Source organism: Osmerus eperlanus, chromosome 8, assembly GCF_963692335.1.
Source record: "Osmerus eperlanus chromosome 8, fOsmEpe2.1, whole genome shotgun sequence".
NCBI lineage: Eukaryota > Metazoa > Chordata > Actinopteri > Osmeriformes > Osmeridae > Osmerus > Osmerus eperlanus.
Window position 1 is genome coordinate 2,715,457 of NC_085025.1, and position 13,049 is coordinate 2,728,505.

The 13,049-nt window shown below is 51.4% G+C and overlaps 1 protein-coding gene across 6 annotated transcripts in view; it reads left to right on the forward strand.

Moving 5' to 3' along the window:
* tab2 (TGF-beta activated kinase 1 (MAP3K7) binding protein 2) overlaps positions 1 to 13,049 on the forward strand; it is a 29,900-nt gene that overhangs the window by 7,452 nt on the left and 9,399 nt on the right. The gene's annotated exons all lie outside the window — the stretch shown is intronic.

The following is a 13,049-nucleotide window of genomic DNA, read 5'->3' on the forward strand; positions in this document are numbered from 1 at the left end:
CCTCCTGAGCCGTGGGGCAGAACACAGCTTCCACTGGGCTCGGAGGGATCCTTGTTTTCTCTCTCCTGAACACAGATTGCACAACAGCGCCTAAATACACAAAAGTATCGTTTTTGGAACCGCCCATCCAGTCTAACAGTGTGCGCTAACTATCAGAATGAGCGTTTGTCAGTGTGTTGAAAAAAATAAAATAAAAGTTTCCATAAGTGCCCTCAGATTAAGTTTGAGCAGGGTGCATGCTGGGTACATGCTTGTAAAGGTGTAAGTGGGGCCAAGGCACAGGGTGAGAGTGGACTGGCTTAGTTTTTCCCAGCTGTCCCCAGACTCTTTTGTTGGGGTGTTTTTTGTCAGTTTCCTTGTTCCTCGTCACTGATCCATGGAAACTTCTCTTGATTTGGAAGCGGGGGGACAGAGCGTGGGGGAAGGGATTCCAGTACACAGTACAACCCTGCCCTCCCTGCGCCTCACCCCCCTGCGCCACCTTCCTCCCTCCCCCCCAGCCCCACACCGCCCCCTGGTCTCCCAGGCCCACCCACGGCCTGTCTCTCCCCCCAGGTTAAAGATGTCCGAGAGCGGCTCTGCCACGTTATTCCTCGCAGGAATGCACTGCTATGGCTTCTGCTGCTGTGGGTGGTTTGGCTGCAGTCTCCGCTGCGGATCAGGCCTAGCGCTCTCTGGCAGCCTCCGGGCCCCACCTGTCAATGCCAGTCTGGGCACAGCCAAGCCTTGTCCCCTCCCGTCCCCTCTGGGCACCAGCAGGGCCACCGGCTGCCCCTCCGCACGCACGCCAGCCGGACGCGTCCGCAGCCAGGGTCCACAGCCAGGGTCCACAGCCAGGGTCCGCAGCCAGGGTCCACAGCCAGGGTCCACAGCCAGGGTCCAGCTGGGAGAGGCAGGCCCTCCCATGCGAAACCCTCTTTCAGCGTCTGTAATCACTTAGGCTTCTTTATACATACTTCATTGATGCATGCATACAGGGTTATGTTACACCTGGGACGACCACTTATGACATGAGTTCGGAGTGCCGACAGACGGGATTTACTGTGATGGGCGTCACACCGCGTTCTGATGAGTCGGTCGTGACTTTTTTTCTGACCATTATTTTGTTTGTTGGTCATGATATGACTGTACGTTACAAGTCGTCTTCTGTGATGAGGTGAAAAAGTTTTCCGGCGAGACAAGTATGGCTAGAATGTTTTGAGAGGGGTGGAATACAGAGGCTTTCCACCAATGGCATCTCACGATGGAAAGGTCACATGACTTGGCTGCCATTTGTCTTTTGGTTGGCCTCAAGGTGGGGGAATAATACTCCTAGCAGCTGCAGAAAGCATTTCCGGCCCAACATTTTCTCCTTAGCCGAGCACATGGAGATCCTGTAATCCACTGGAGCGGGGCTGTGGTAACACACACTGGATGTAGCCACAGAGGGCCTGCTCTCTGTGTGACAGGACCCCTTTACACCCCTGGGTGGGGTAAGGTGATGGAATGAGCCGGAGCCACGGGGAGAGAGCGTTCTAATAACCTGCCGGCTATGCGCTTTAAAGAGTGTGATGACATGCTGTAAGTGTATTTGGTCAGGCAGTAAAGGGTGAAGATTTGTCCTGTACATACTTGGCATATCAGTGGAGGGCGTCCTCCAGCGAGCTGCCTCGCTGCTGGTTGGCCCAGTGGACACTCTGCTGGTTGGCCCAGCGGACACTCTGCTGGTTGGCCCTGCGGACACTGCTGGTTGGCCCAGCGGACACGCTTCTGGTTGGCCCAGCGGACACGCTTCTGGTTGGCCCAGTGGACACTCTGCTGGTTGGCCCAGCGGACACTCTGCTGGTTGGCCCTGCGGACACTGCTGGTTGGCCCAGCGGACACGCTTCTGGTTGGCCCAGCGGACACTCTGCTGGTTGGCCCAGCGGACACGCTTCTGGTTGGCCCAGCGGACACTCTGCTGGTTGGCCCAGCGGACACTCTGCTGGTTGGCCCTGCGGACACGCTACGCCCTGGGAGGCTCACGTCTTTTCACATTGTTCCTGGTATTAAAGCTGTGCTCTGAAACACAACGGATTGCAGGAGCCGTTTGTGAACTCTGGGTGTGATGTTGTGGGGAAGCTGGCATGCACTGCGTGCGTGCCTGCATTGTTGCGCCATCCAGGGAGCTGAGTGTCTTCCTCCTGAAGGTGTGGTTGTGGTATGTGATTGACAGGGGAGGTATGTCTGGTATTTACAGCTTTTCGCGTGAAGCCAAGGACGGGGCATTGCTGGCTCCCTGCCCCCTCCATGCCCCCTCCATGCCTCCTCCCTGCCCCCTCCCTGCCTTCCCTGAGCCTCCCAGCCGCCTCCCATCCTCTCCCAGCCTCCCCCCAGCCTACCAGCCTCCCTCCAGCCTTCCCCCTACCTCCCAGCCTCCTCCCAGCTCTGTGCCAGGACATTCACTCCTCATGAAGACCTTACGCAGGGACCATACCTGAATGTCACTCCATTAGCAGACAAGGTTTTGTGTGTGTATGTGTGTCTGATTGGAATATCATGCCCTTGGCATAAGTGCCTTGATGTTAAGCTAAGGCTACAAGCAGAGCTGTGTGATTCCTCAGTGAGAGACTTGCTCACCCTCTGAAGATCTGGAAGTAGGGAGGGGGGGGATATTCTATCATTGTGAATCATGTAGCGGTGGAATCTGTTGCTAGGCAAAGGGCCATTGAAGCTGAGCCGTCTAAGATACTCCTGTCGGAAAATCTATCAGAAACAACTGTTTCTGAACCTTTTTTTAGTCCCCTCCCACCCCTCCTGTCCTCCTGACCCTCTCAGATCAGATCAGGTTCCCATGCTTGTGTGTTTCCCTTTAATTCACCACTGTCCCTCTGTGTGACACAACAGTTGCATCAGTCTTGTCCTTCTACGTAGAGCAGACATGGTTGTTGTTGTGGCTAGTGCTCTCGAGGGCTGCTGTATGTGGCCAGCTACTGAAGTAAAAAAAGCTGTGTCAAATCACTCATCTACAACACAGATGAACCCTGTTCCCAGGTCTGCGTTCCCTGATTGCACTCTCCCAGCTCTGGTCATTGTTGCAACTGATTAGAACCTGCAGAATGTGGCCCAGGACACATTTCTAGACGAGGTCAGACCTTGAAGTGACAAGGCCTTGGACAAAACGTTGCATGCGATAGTTTTTTTCCGCCCTGATATTTCCAGGTTAGCCTGTATCTTGTGCTTTGGACGTGTTTTGACAGTTGTTGGCTAGGCTACAGGTTTCTCTCTAGCCTGCAGCGCTCTGGTTCTCCAGGCTACAGGTTCCTCTCCAGCCTGGAGAACCAGAGAGCAGCACCCTGGTTCCTGACTCCACCTGAATCCGCTCTGTGAGAAGCCTCCTCCTCGGACGGCTCTTTTGCCCGCCCATCTCTGCTGCCTCCGGCTCAGTGTGGCTCTGCTGCCCGTGCACAGGGCCGGCTCTGCTGCCCGTGCACAGGGCCGGCTCTGCTGCCCGTGCACAGGGCCGGCTGTGCTGCCCGTGCACAGGGCCGGCTCTGCTGCCCATGCAAAGGGCTGGCGTGAGTGGGCCTGTGCAGCAAGACCTCATGATAAAACCACCCTCGGTCTGAGTTGTCCAACTATAACAGGATCTGCTCAGACATGCCGCGGTGGAAATAATAAATAACAATATATGGAGCAGAAAGCGCTTCGCAAAAGGAGCTATTCAGCATTCAGGCGGGCCATGGTCCTGCTGGCTGGGCTGTGCTGTCACGTAAAACAGTCAGGCAGATAACTGGACACCTTTCAGGGTAATTCAGGGTTACATTGTACTTTGGGTGGGCAGTGTATGGTATTGTTCAGAAGAATATCCTGTGTAATATTACACATTTGGATAACAAACAGAACAATAGATTCAGTTCAGTGGCAAATACTTGTCTACCTTCAAACAGTCCTAATAAGGTGTGAACACAATGTGTATAGTCACATGGTCTAAAAACGACAGCCCTCTTCAATGCCCACATATTTTATGGTTTAAACCATTGAAGCTAAACATGGGCAACACCATCTATCTTCTTTTCAAGTGTTGGTCTGGAAACTGAAGGTTATACTGAGCCTACTAAATGAGTCTATGTTGAGGCTTGTCAACTAGCAATTAATGTTTCCACAATGTAAGAAAAACAACGTGCGCACTGTCCTGTCATGGGTTTCCAACCCCCTTTATTCTCACATCATTTTTACCCTTAAGATTGCTTACACCCTTTTTTTATTTAAACTTTCTTTGGCAGAAAGCAAAACAGAAAGATTAGTGGTTTAGGATAACATATTTTGTGCTGCTGAAGTTTCTATTTTAAGCTCAGGCTGTGGTCGTGACATCTAATGCCTGGAGGAGGGGAGGTGGATGAGGGGGAGGAAGAGGAGGGGAGAGGAAGAGAAGGGAAGAGAGGAGGAGGGGAGGGTGGGAGAGGAGGAAGATGGGAGGAGGAGGAGGAGAGGGAGGAGGGGAGGGAGGAGGAGAGGGGGAGAGGAGGGAGGAGGAGAGGGAGGAGGGGAGGGAGGAGGAGAGGGAGGAGGGGAGGGAGGAGGAGAGGGGGAGAGGAGGGGGGAGGAGGGGAGGAGGAGGAGGAGAGGGGGAGAGGATAGGAAGAGGAGGGGTGCTGATGAGCAGGAGGCACTGAAGCCACACTCCCATATAGGTGCTGGGTAGTTGCACAACCTTTCACCTCCCCCTCCGCTCCCTCGCTGGAACCAGCCCTTCCTCATCGTGTGTTTTCAGGTTTGGTGAGCCGGCTGTGGCCCGTGATGCGAGCCGGCTGTGGCCCGTGATGCGAGCCGGCTCTGGCCCGTGATGTAGTCAGTATCAGTTGGATGCTGTTGTTCTGATACAAACAACTTTCTGTTTGGAACCCGGTAAAGGAAGTGATTGAAGATGACATGGAGTACCTCACGAGGTAGTCTGGACCTAGACCTTGTCCCTCGTCGAAGAAGATGGCTTCATTTGGTGGCTTCCCTGCCACCAAGTACACATGCCTTTCAGTAGGGGTGGGAAGCTTTTGGTACCTCACGATTCGATTTGTATGGATTCTTGGGGTAACGATTCTATTAAAAATTGATTCGCGATTTTTCCTAGAAAAAAAATGGGAATCGATTTAAAAAAATTTGTGAATCAATGTGAATCGCTAGAAGACTGAATCACGATTCGAATGTGAATCGATTTTCCCCCCACCCTTTCCTTTCAGCTTTGTGGCTTTTGCTGATGCAAAGGCACGATGTGGAACAACTCATATGAAAGGGGGAATATGGATGTTTGGCTTCTCAACATGCAGAGCAGCATCCAGCAGAGTCTCGCTCTGCTGATCTGAGGAGGCCGGCAGAACAGCCTCACCTCTCAGGTTGTCACGCCCCGCCTGGGCACTGTAGCAGAACAGCCTCACCTCAGGTTGTCACGCCCCGCCTGGGCACTGGAGGAGCAGAACAGCCTCACCTCAGGTTGTCATGCCCCGTCTGGGCACTGTAGCAGAACAGCCTCACCTCAGGTTGTCACGCCCCGCCTGGGCACTGGAGGAGCAGAACAGCCTCACCTCAGGTTGTCACGCCCCGCCTGGGCACTGGAGGAGCAGAACAGCCTCACCTCAGGTTGTCACGCCCCGTCTGGGCACTGTAGCAGAACAGCCTCACCTCAGGTTGTCACGCCCCGTCTGGGCACTGTAGCAGAACAGCCTCACCTCAGGTTGTCACGCCCCGCCTGGGCACTGGAGGAGCAGAACAGCCTCACCTCAGGTTGTCACGCCCCGCCTGGGCACTGGAGGAGCAGAACAGCCTCACCTCAGGTTGTCACGCCTGGAGCAGACACACGTTAATGCTGAGCTATTTAAAACCTCCCTGGCACAAATGCTTGGAAATTACGCCGGTGGTGTTAAATGTTAATTTCATTTTTCTGTCAGTAATGCCCTTAATGTGGACCAGATGCGCCTTGTTGACATTGTATTGTATTGCATTTGTATTTAATTTGTTTTTTGGTACGAGTGTGTTTATTTTCTTGGAGTGGTTGTGCTGCACAAAACTGCATACTTTCTGGAGTTTTCCAAAGTTGTAGAGATGCTCCGAGTGTTACTATTGTTAGATGACCTTGTGGTCAACCGTTTCCTTATGCTGACTGGGAAAAAAACGATTTGTCATTCATGACCGTGATGTGCCTCAGAGAAAACGCCAAGGTGACAAAGTTGTTTGGAATGAGATCTGGATTATCAGAGCTGTTTCAATACAAACAGTGCTGTCTTGGTTACATCTAGCCATGATCCATGGCTAAGCTTCAGTTGAAAGACTACTGCTTCTTAAGGTAAAAAAGTCATATATTGTCAGACCTGTTGTGAACAGTATACCTAAGGTTCTTAACCCTTGTGCTGCCTTCGGGTCACATGACCCAAAGGTTCATAACGAACCATCGTTGTGTTTACCCAATTTTACCCAATACAAAAACAAATAAAAATAATTTTCTTTTAACCTTCGCAATGTGGGGGGTCTGAGACAGCCCAACGGTTAAAAGAAAATTTTTGTATGCGGTAAAGTTGTCGCAATACGACGGTGGGTCACAATGACTGATGGGTCAGAACGACCCGAAGATAACACAAGGGTTAAGTAAACATAAGTCCTCATCAAAGATGTCTCTGTTTACCCAGGACCCAGCCATTGTTTCTCAGCACAGTTCCAGCAGTAAGATGAATGCCATAGCCCAGAGGGACCATTGTTATTGTCTAACCTCTGTAGGCCCTGTTATGCCCTGTTGGAGGGTGAACACTTCACCTCAGCATCTACAATCCAGTGTTTCCCCTAGGTTTACAGATTTGCCGTCGTGTAAATAAGATAAATAACATAAGGACATTTAGTTTTTTTAATAAAAGAGCAAGCTATAGACCTGTTTTATCGGAAAGGTAACCTTAACCCTCGTGCTGCCTTCGGGTCACATGACCCAAAGGTTCATAACGAACCATCTTTGTGTTTACCCAATTTTACCCAATACAAAAACAAATTAAAATAATTTTCTTTTAACCTTTGCAATGTGGGGGGTCTGAGACAGCCTAGCTGTTAAAAGAAAATGCTTCACTTTGTCTTTGTATGCGGTAAATCTGTCGCAATACGACGGTGGGTCACAATGACTGATGGGTCAGAATGACCCGAAGATAACACAAGGGTTAAATTACTTATTTTGTGATCTGGCGCTATATGAAAAAATAAAATAAAAAATTATAATTTACTTGACCTTCCAGAGGGGGCGGGGGGGTGCCGTTGGAGGGGCGGGGCGCCCCCCTAATATAATGGTAGGGGGAACACTGGAATCACCCTGTGGTCTGAACGCAGGGGAGGAAAACCCTGTTCGTTGCCGACTTAACTTAGACTGACTTAGTTGTTTGTCCTTCGAGTTAACCGCGAGTCCTGACATTACTTCTGTTAGTGATAATGGGGGATGTGTGTTGCACTGACATTTAGGTGTATTTGATTTACTTTCTGTGTGATGATCTTCTCTAGACCCTATAACATCCGCTGTAACATCTGTTTGATTCTGGTCAAGAGAACTGCTGATAAACTGCAGTTGTAATACTGGATCAATGGAATGCAACAGTATTTTCCCTTTCAAGTGTCTGCTAGGTGAACTCAGCATTTTGCTGCCCACAGAAATGTTGTGTTTAAGAGGTGGGGGGAGGGAACCAGTGAGGGAGCCTGTGTGTAGAGGAGAGGAAGAAGCACACACACACACACACACACACACGTGCACACACACACACACGTGCACACACACACACGTGCACACACACACATGCACACACACACGTGCACACACGCACACTGGAAAGCAAGCTGCTGCAAGCGCCTGGAAGAAACTTCACCTACTTACAGCTAAATCCCCCCTTCCCCTACTGCTAATTCCTTATATGGTCAGGAAAGACACAAGCAGCCATACTGCTTTCCCCCCGTTATTTACTGTGTTTACGGAAGAAAACAAGATGGGGGGGGGGGGGATTGCCAATCCTTTGGCCGCTGTTGAGGACGGACGTGGAGGGGAGACTTGTTTGGGAGACCTCCTGGTGTCTCGCAGTGCCCTGGTAGAGCTGGTGCCCTTGCCTGCTTCCAATCAACTCCCAGCTGCAGGCTGTGGTGCTGAAGAATTTTTGATTTCCTGTCCCTCCCCCCCTTACACACACACACACATTTAAGTGCAAGTACACAAAGACACACACACACACATTAGCAGGACGATACAACAGAATGCAGGCTCCTACCCCAGTCGTCAAACGTGGGCAGCTGAGAGCTGTGCTGGCTTGTAGCTGGGGTGCCAGTCCTGCCTGGTGGCTCAGCCCAGCAGCAAGAGGCCCTTCTCCTGCCTGGTGGCTCAGCCCAGCAGCAAGAGGCCCTTCTCCTGCCTGGTGGCTCAGCTCAGCAGCAAGAGGCCCTTCTCCTGCCTGGTGGCTCAGCCCAGCAGCAAGAGGCCCTTCTCCTGCCTGGTGGCTCAGCCCAGCAGCAAGAGGCCCTTCTCCTGCCTGGTGGCTCAGCCCAGCAGCAAGAGGCCCTTCTCCTGCCTGGTGGCTCAGCCCAGCAGCAAGAGGCCCTTCTCCTGCCTGGTGGCTCAGCCCAGAAACGAGAGGCCCTTCCAGGGCATGCGGGACTGAGCTCTGGGTCCTGCATGTACAGTGTGGTCTGTTTCTGTTCCGGACACCTTGCCTGGAACAAAATCACTTCAGCAAGTCACTTACGGGAAAAGGTATTGCAGCAGCAGCAGTTGTGGACCCCTTCTGCTTAGTTGTTGTTTATGTTTCCTCAGATCTTGAATATGAGTTCAACAAAAGGAGGGACGAGGTGTGTCTGTTTGGCCAAACCAGGGAGTTTCTGGATAAAATACTTTGTGGTTCAGACCATGTTTTTAACATGAGACTGTTTTGTTTGAATCAGGAACTGTAGTCTGTGACCTTATTAAAATGTTAATGTTCTTTCTGTTTAACCTTTCGAGGTCACTTAAGATGACTTGACATTAATATAGTGATAAACCTCTTTGATTTTAAGATGTCAAGCAGTTATAGGCTGCCTCTGTTTAGGCAAGGCAGGTCTATTATGTATCCATGCAGACCCTTAGCTTTCAGAATGTTAGTGGAAAGCAAGGTAAGGCTTGTTCCTCCCAGAGAACTTGAATTAAAACGATATGTAAAAAAAAACTAAAAAAACAAAAGGGGATCAGGTTCCTTCCTCCTAGATGAAGTGGATGTGTGGAGGAAAAACGGAGAGAGGGAGGCAGAGGAGAGAGAAGCAGAGGAGAGAGACGGAGAGAAAGAGAGAGAGGGAGAGGCAGAGGAGAGAGGGAGAGGCAGAGGAGAGAGGGGGAGGCAGAGGAGAGAGGGGGAGGCAGAGGAGAGAGGGGGAGGCAGAGGAGAGAGGGGGAGGCAGAGGAGAGAGGGGGAGGCAGAAGAGAGAGAGAGAGAGAGAGAGAGAGAGAGAGAGAGAGAGAGAGAGAGAGAGAGAGAGAGAGAGGGAGAGAGGGAGAGAGGGAGAGAGGGAGAGAGGGAGAGAGGGAGAGAGGGAGGGAGGGAGGGAGGGAGGGAGGGAGGGGGAGGGGGAGGGGGAGGGGGAGGGGGAGGGCAAGAGAGGGGGAGGCAGAGGAGAGAGGGGGAGAGAGTGTTGTTTCCATCATGGTTGTAATCTGAGGTACGCCACTCCAAGCCCAGCAGGAAGGTGGACTGAGCCCAAGTCGAACCAAATGAGATTCACTTAAAAAATCTTTTAAAGAATCCTTCGAAGATAATTTTCTCAAATCGACTCGAGTTGTTGTTTTAACTGGTATCCTTATGCTGGTGGTTGAAATCATCACTGAGGTGAGGTCCCTCTGAAAGGGTGGTCGCTTGGAGCTTCTCACGTGAAGACTTGATATCCTCGCTGTTATGTTTTATGCGTTATGAATATCTTGTGGAAAACGTCCAAACGGAGCGTCTTTGCACAGTAGTATAAACACACACACACACGCGAGAGAGTGTGTGTGGGGAGTTTGGGGCTCCTGCCAGCAGGCCTCAGCGCGTCTACTGCCAATTAGTGCCTTTATTTGTTTAAATTTCGCCGAACTGAGAGGCAGTTAGACATTCCTCGCAGTGTGACTGGTCTCTGACTCAGTGGAGGAAATGTGTGATTGAGGCCTGTGTGTTTGGGGCTGTTCTGTCTGGTAATGGGCTCTGGAGCACCCACACACCGGCTGAAGATGTGCAAGCTGGCTTCCTCTCAGGGAAGGGCAGTGTTGAGGTGTTTTAGACCTGGTCTGGACCAGGGAGAGGGCTGGCTAGCTCTGATGTAATACAGAGCCTTGTCACGATCAGGAGGAAATGTGTTGGCCATGTATGATGACACGTGATCCCCCTAGATACTGTTGCCGTGGCCCTGTAGCCCCAGAGGTCCTCCTTTATAGAAGCTGTGAACTTTATTGCAGGCAGCTACACCGTTGAGAAACCAATCTGCCTTGCTTTTCCTAACCGTAAACCTAAGTTTTATAACGCATTTGGATCATTTCATTTGGAAAGGCCTTTTGCTAATTGAGTTTAGTTTAGTTTTAAACACGCGTGCTTCTTGTGTACTGCAGCAGGTCCTGCCCCCCCCCCCCCCCCCCCGTGTCCAGCTGAGATCCCTCCCAACTCGCTGGCTCGCCTTCCTGTTGGATCAGTCCTACACATTTATTTATTTTTCACTAATCGAAGTGGACACTTTTAGGTGCACCCACTCCAGCAGTGTGAATGAGCCCATTGACAGCACGGCTCTGGCTGTTACTTCCAGAAATGAGTGTGGGACTGTGGGTCAATGATTTGGCACCAGGCATAACAGCCCAGCAATAGAGGCTTTGTCTCTCATATCTCCACTGGTACTGCTCCCCTCTCCCCCTACCCACCTCCTGCTCTCTGGCCTATTGGACCATTGCTCCAATGGGACAGGCCTAATGTGCCCACAGCCTGAGGCCATCTCAGGGAGGGGTGGAGGGGGGTGGTGGGGAGGTGGTGACAGAGACAGAACCAGGACCTCTCAGTGGGACTGCAGGACTGTTTTTATGTGCAACAAGGTGGTGAGGCAGCCGCAGGACCTTTTGGTTTTTGAAGCCGGGAAGCGATCTAACCACACTGTTGACCTGCCGTTGGGTCACTTGCCAAATACAGAGTTTCATTTCCCACAGCTGGAGGTGCAGCCTGGCTGCTGACAGGAGCCTGAATGGAGGACTGGAGCTCCGCCTTCTCTCCCCACGCTGGAGGAGTCGCCCTGGCCCTATTGGTTACCTCTCCCAGGTTGCTCTGGGTAAATACAGTTTCAGGAGCGTATAAGCCTAGCCCAGCCCAACCTAGCCTAGCCGTGTCTAGCCGAGGGAGAGCCTACTGCAGGCTGCGTTCCACAGACCCAATTAACTTCATCTGCCGAAGGATTTGGGAAAAAGCTCTTGAGTGCAGGACCCCCTCACTGGAGGCAGGAAGGTTTGCTCTAAACACGTCATCTGAGATACTGTTTTCCTCTGGTTTGGATTTACAGTCTGTCCATGCTGCGTGTGCCTTCTCCTCGCTGTCGACACACACAAAATGAACGCTCTCAGCTTGGCGGTAACGATTGCAAAACTTTCCATTTGCTGTATTGCAAAACACTAAAGAAAGCACTGACTGATCATTTAAGTGCCTGGTCTGAAATATAATTATGCATCTCCCTCTTACCCTGTTGTTATCGAGTTGAGTATGAATTGTTAAAGACAGTTTCTGTAGTGATCAACCATTAATTCTAGAGGATACAAGACCCAGTCCTCTTACTGACTTTAAGAGAGAAAGAGACAGAGAGAGAGACAGAGAGAGAGACAGAGAGAGAGACAGAGAGAGAGACAGAGACAGAGACGGGGAGAGAGACGGAGAGAAAGGGAGGGAGACGGAGAGAAAGGGAGGGAGACAGAGAGAGAGGGAGGGAGACAGAGAGAGAGGGAGGGAGACAGAGAGAGAGAGAGAGGGAGAGAGAGAGAGAGAGAGACAGAGAGAGAGGGAGACAGAAATAGAGGGAGACAGAGAGAGAGAGGGAGAGAGAGAGAGAGAGACAGAGAGAGAGGGAGACAGAAAGAGAGAGAGACAGAGAGAGAGAGAGACAGGGAGAGAGAGAGGGAGAGAGACACTGCAGCAGCTGGTTCCTTGCTCTCACAGTAGCTTGCTGTGGAGCTCCTTCCTCCGTTATCAGCTGCAGGAGGATGTTTTATGGAGCTGATTTACAGCCCCGACTCCACACATGCTCACGTCTCCGATAAGACGACTGTCTCTGTCTTCTCCTTGGCACCTAGTGTTGCACGCTCTCCAGAGCCAGGATCCTTATCGGCTGATCACACGCTGGTTTGAACATCCTTAAAGATAGCTCTAGGTCTCGCTAGGCCTCTTGTCCATCCAAGATGGATTGGATAACCATCGAGGGACCCCGAGCTGTAAGCAAAGCCAGGATGCTGGTCTTGCTCGACCCCCAGGCTGAACAGGCCTACAGCCTGAGCCTCTGACAGCCCAGAGAAGACTGTGTGAGCAACTGTCAAAATGTTTTGAATAGCATACCCTGGCCTCCAACCAGAGGAAGTTTTGAAAGACTGCGGTCAGAAGGAGGAGAGAGGGGGGCATGTCGGTCTCTCTACACCCTCCGCCATTCTCCCGAAAAATACCCAGTCGATGTGTTTCTAGGAGTTAACCAGGCCTGTCCTGTTCCCGCTCATGAGAAGGCTGTTAGCTAGCACAGTGTGTGGGCCCGCGGCTCTGCAACGTGGGATCCCAGATAGATCAGTGTTCTGGACGCCTCAAAGCTGCTCAGTGGAGCTGGCATTGACTCAGGGCTTAACTCATGATTATGTTCAGATTTCAGACGTGCTGCTACTGTTGGGGTCAGCTTGGTACTTTGTAAGAGAACGTTCATGTTAAGATCTTCTGGAAGAGATTTACTTCCTCAGTCAGAGGTGGTTTCCTCCTCCTCCTCCTCCTTTATTAAGGGGCTTTGGGAAGGGGAGGGGTGGTGAAATGAATGCCCTTCGTACTCTTTGGTGGAATTCTAAAATATAGTTTTGAAAGCTCCCCCGG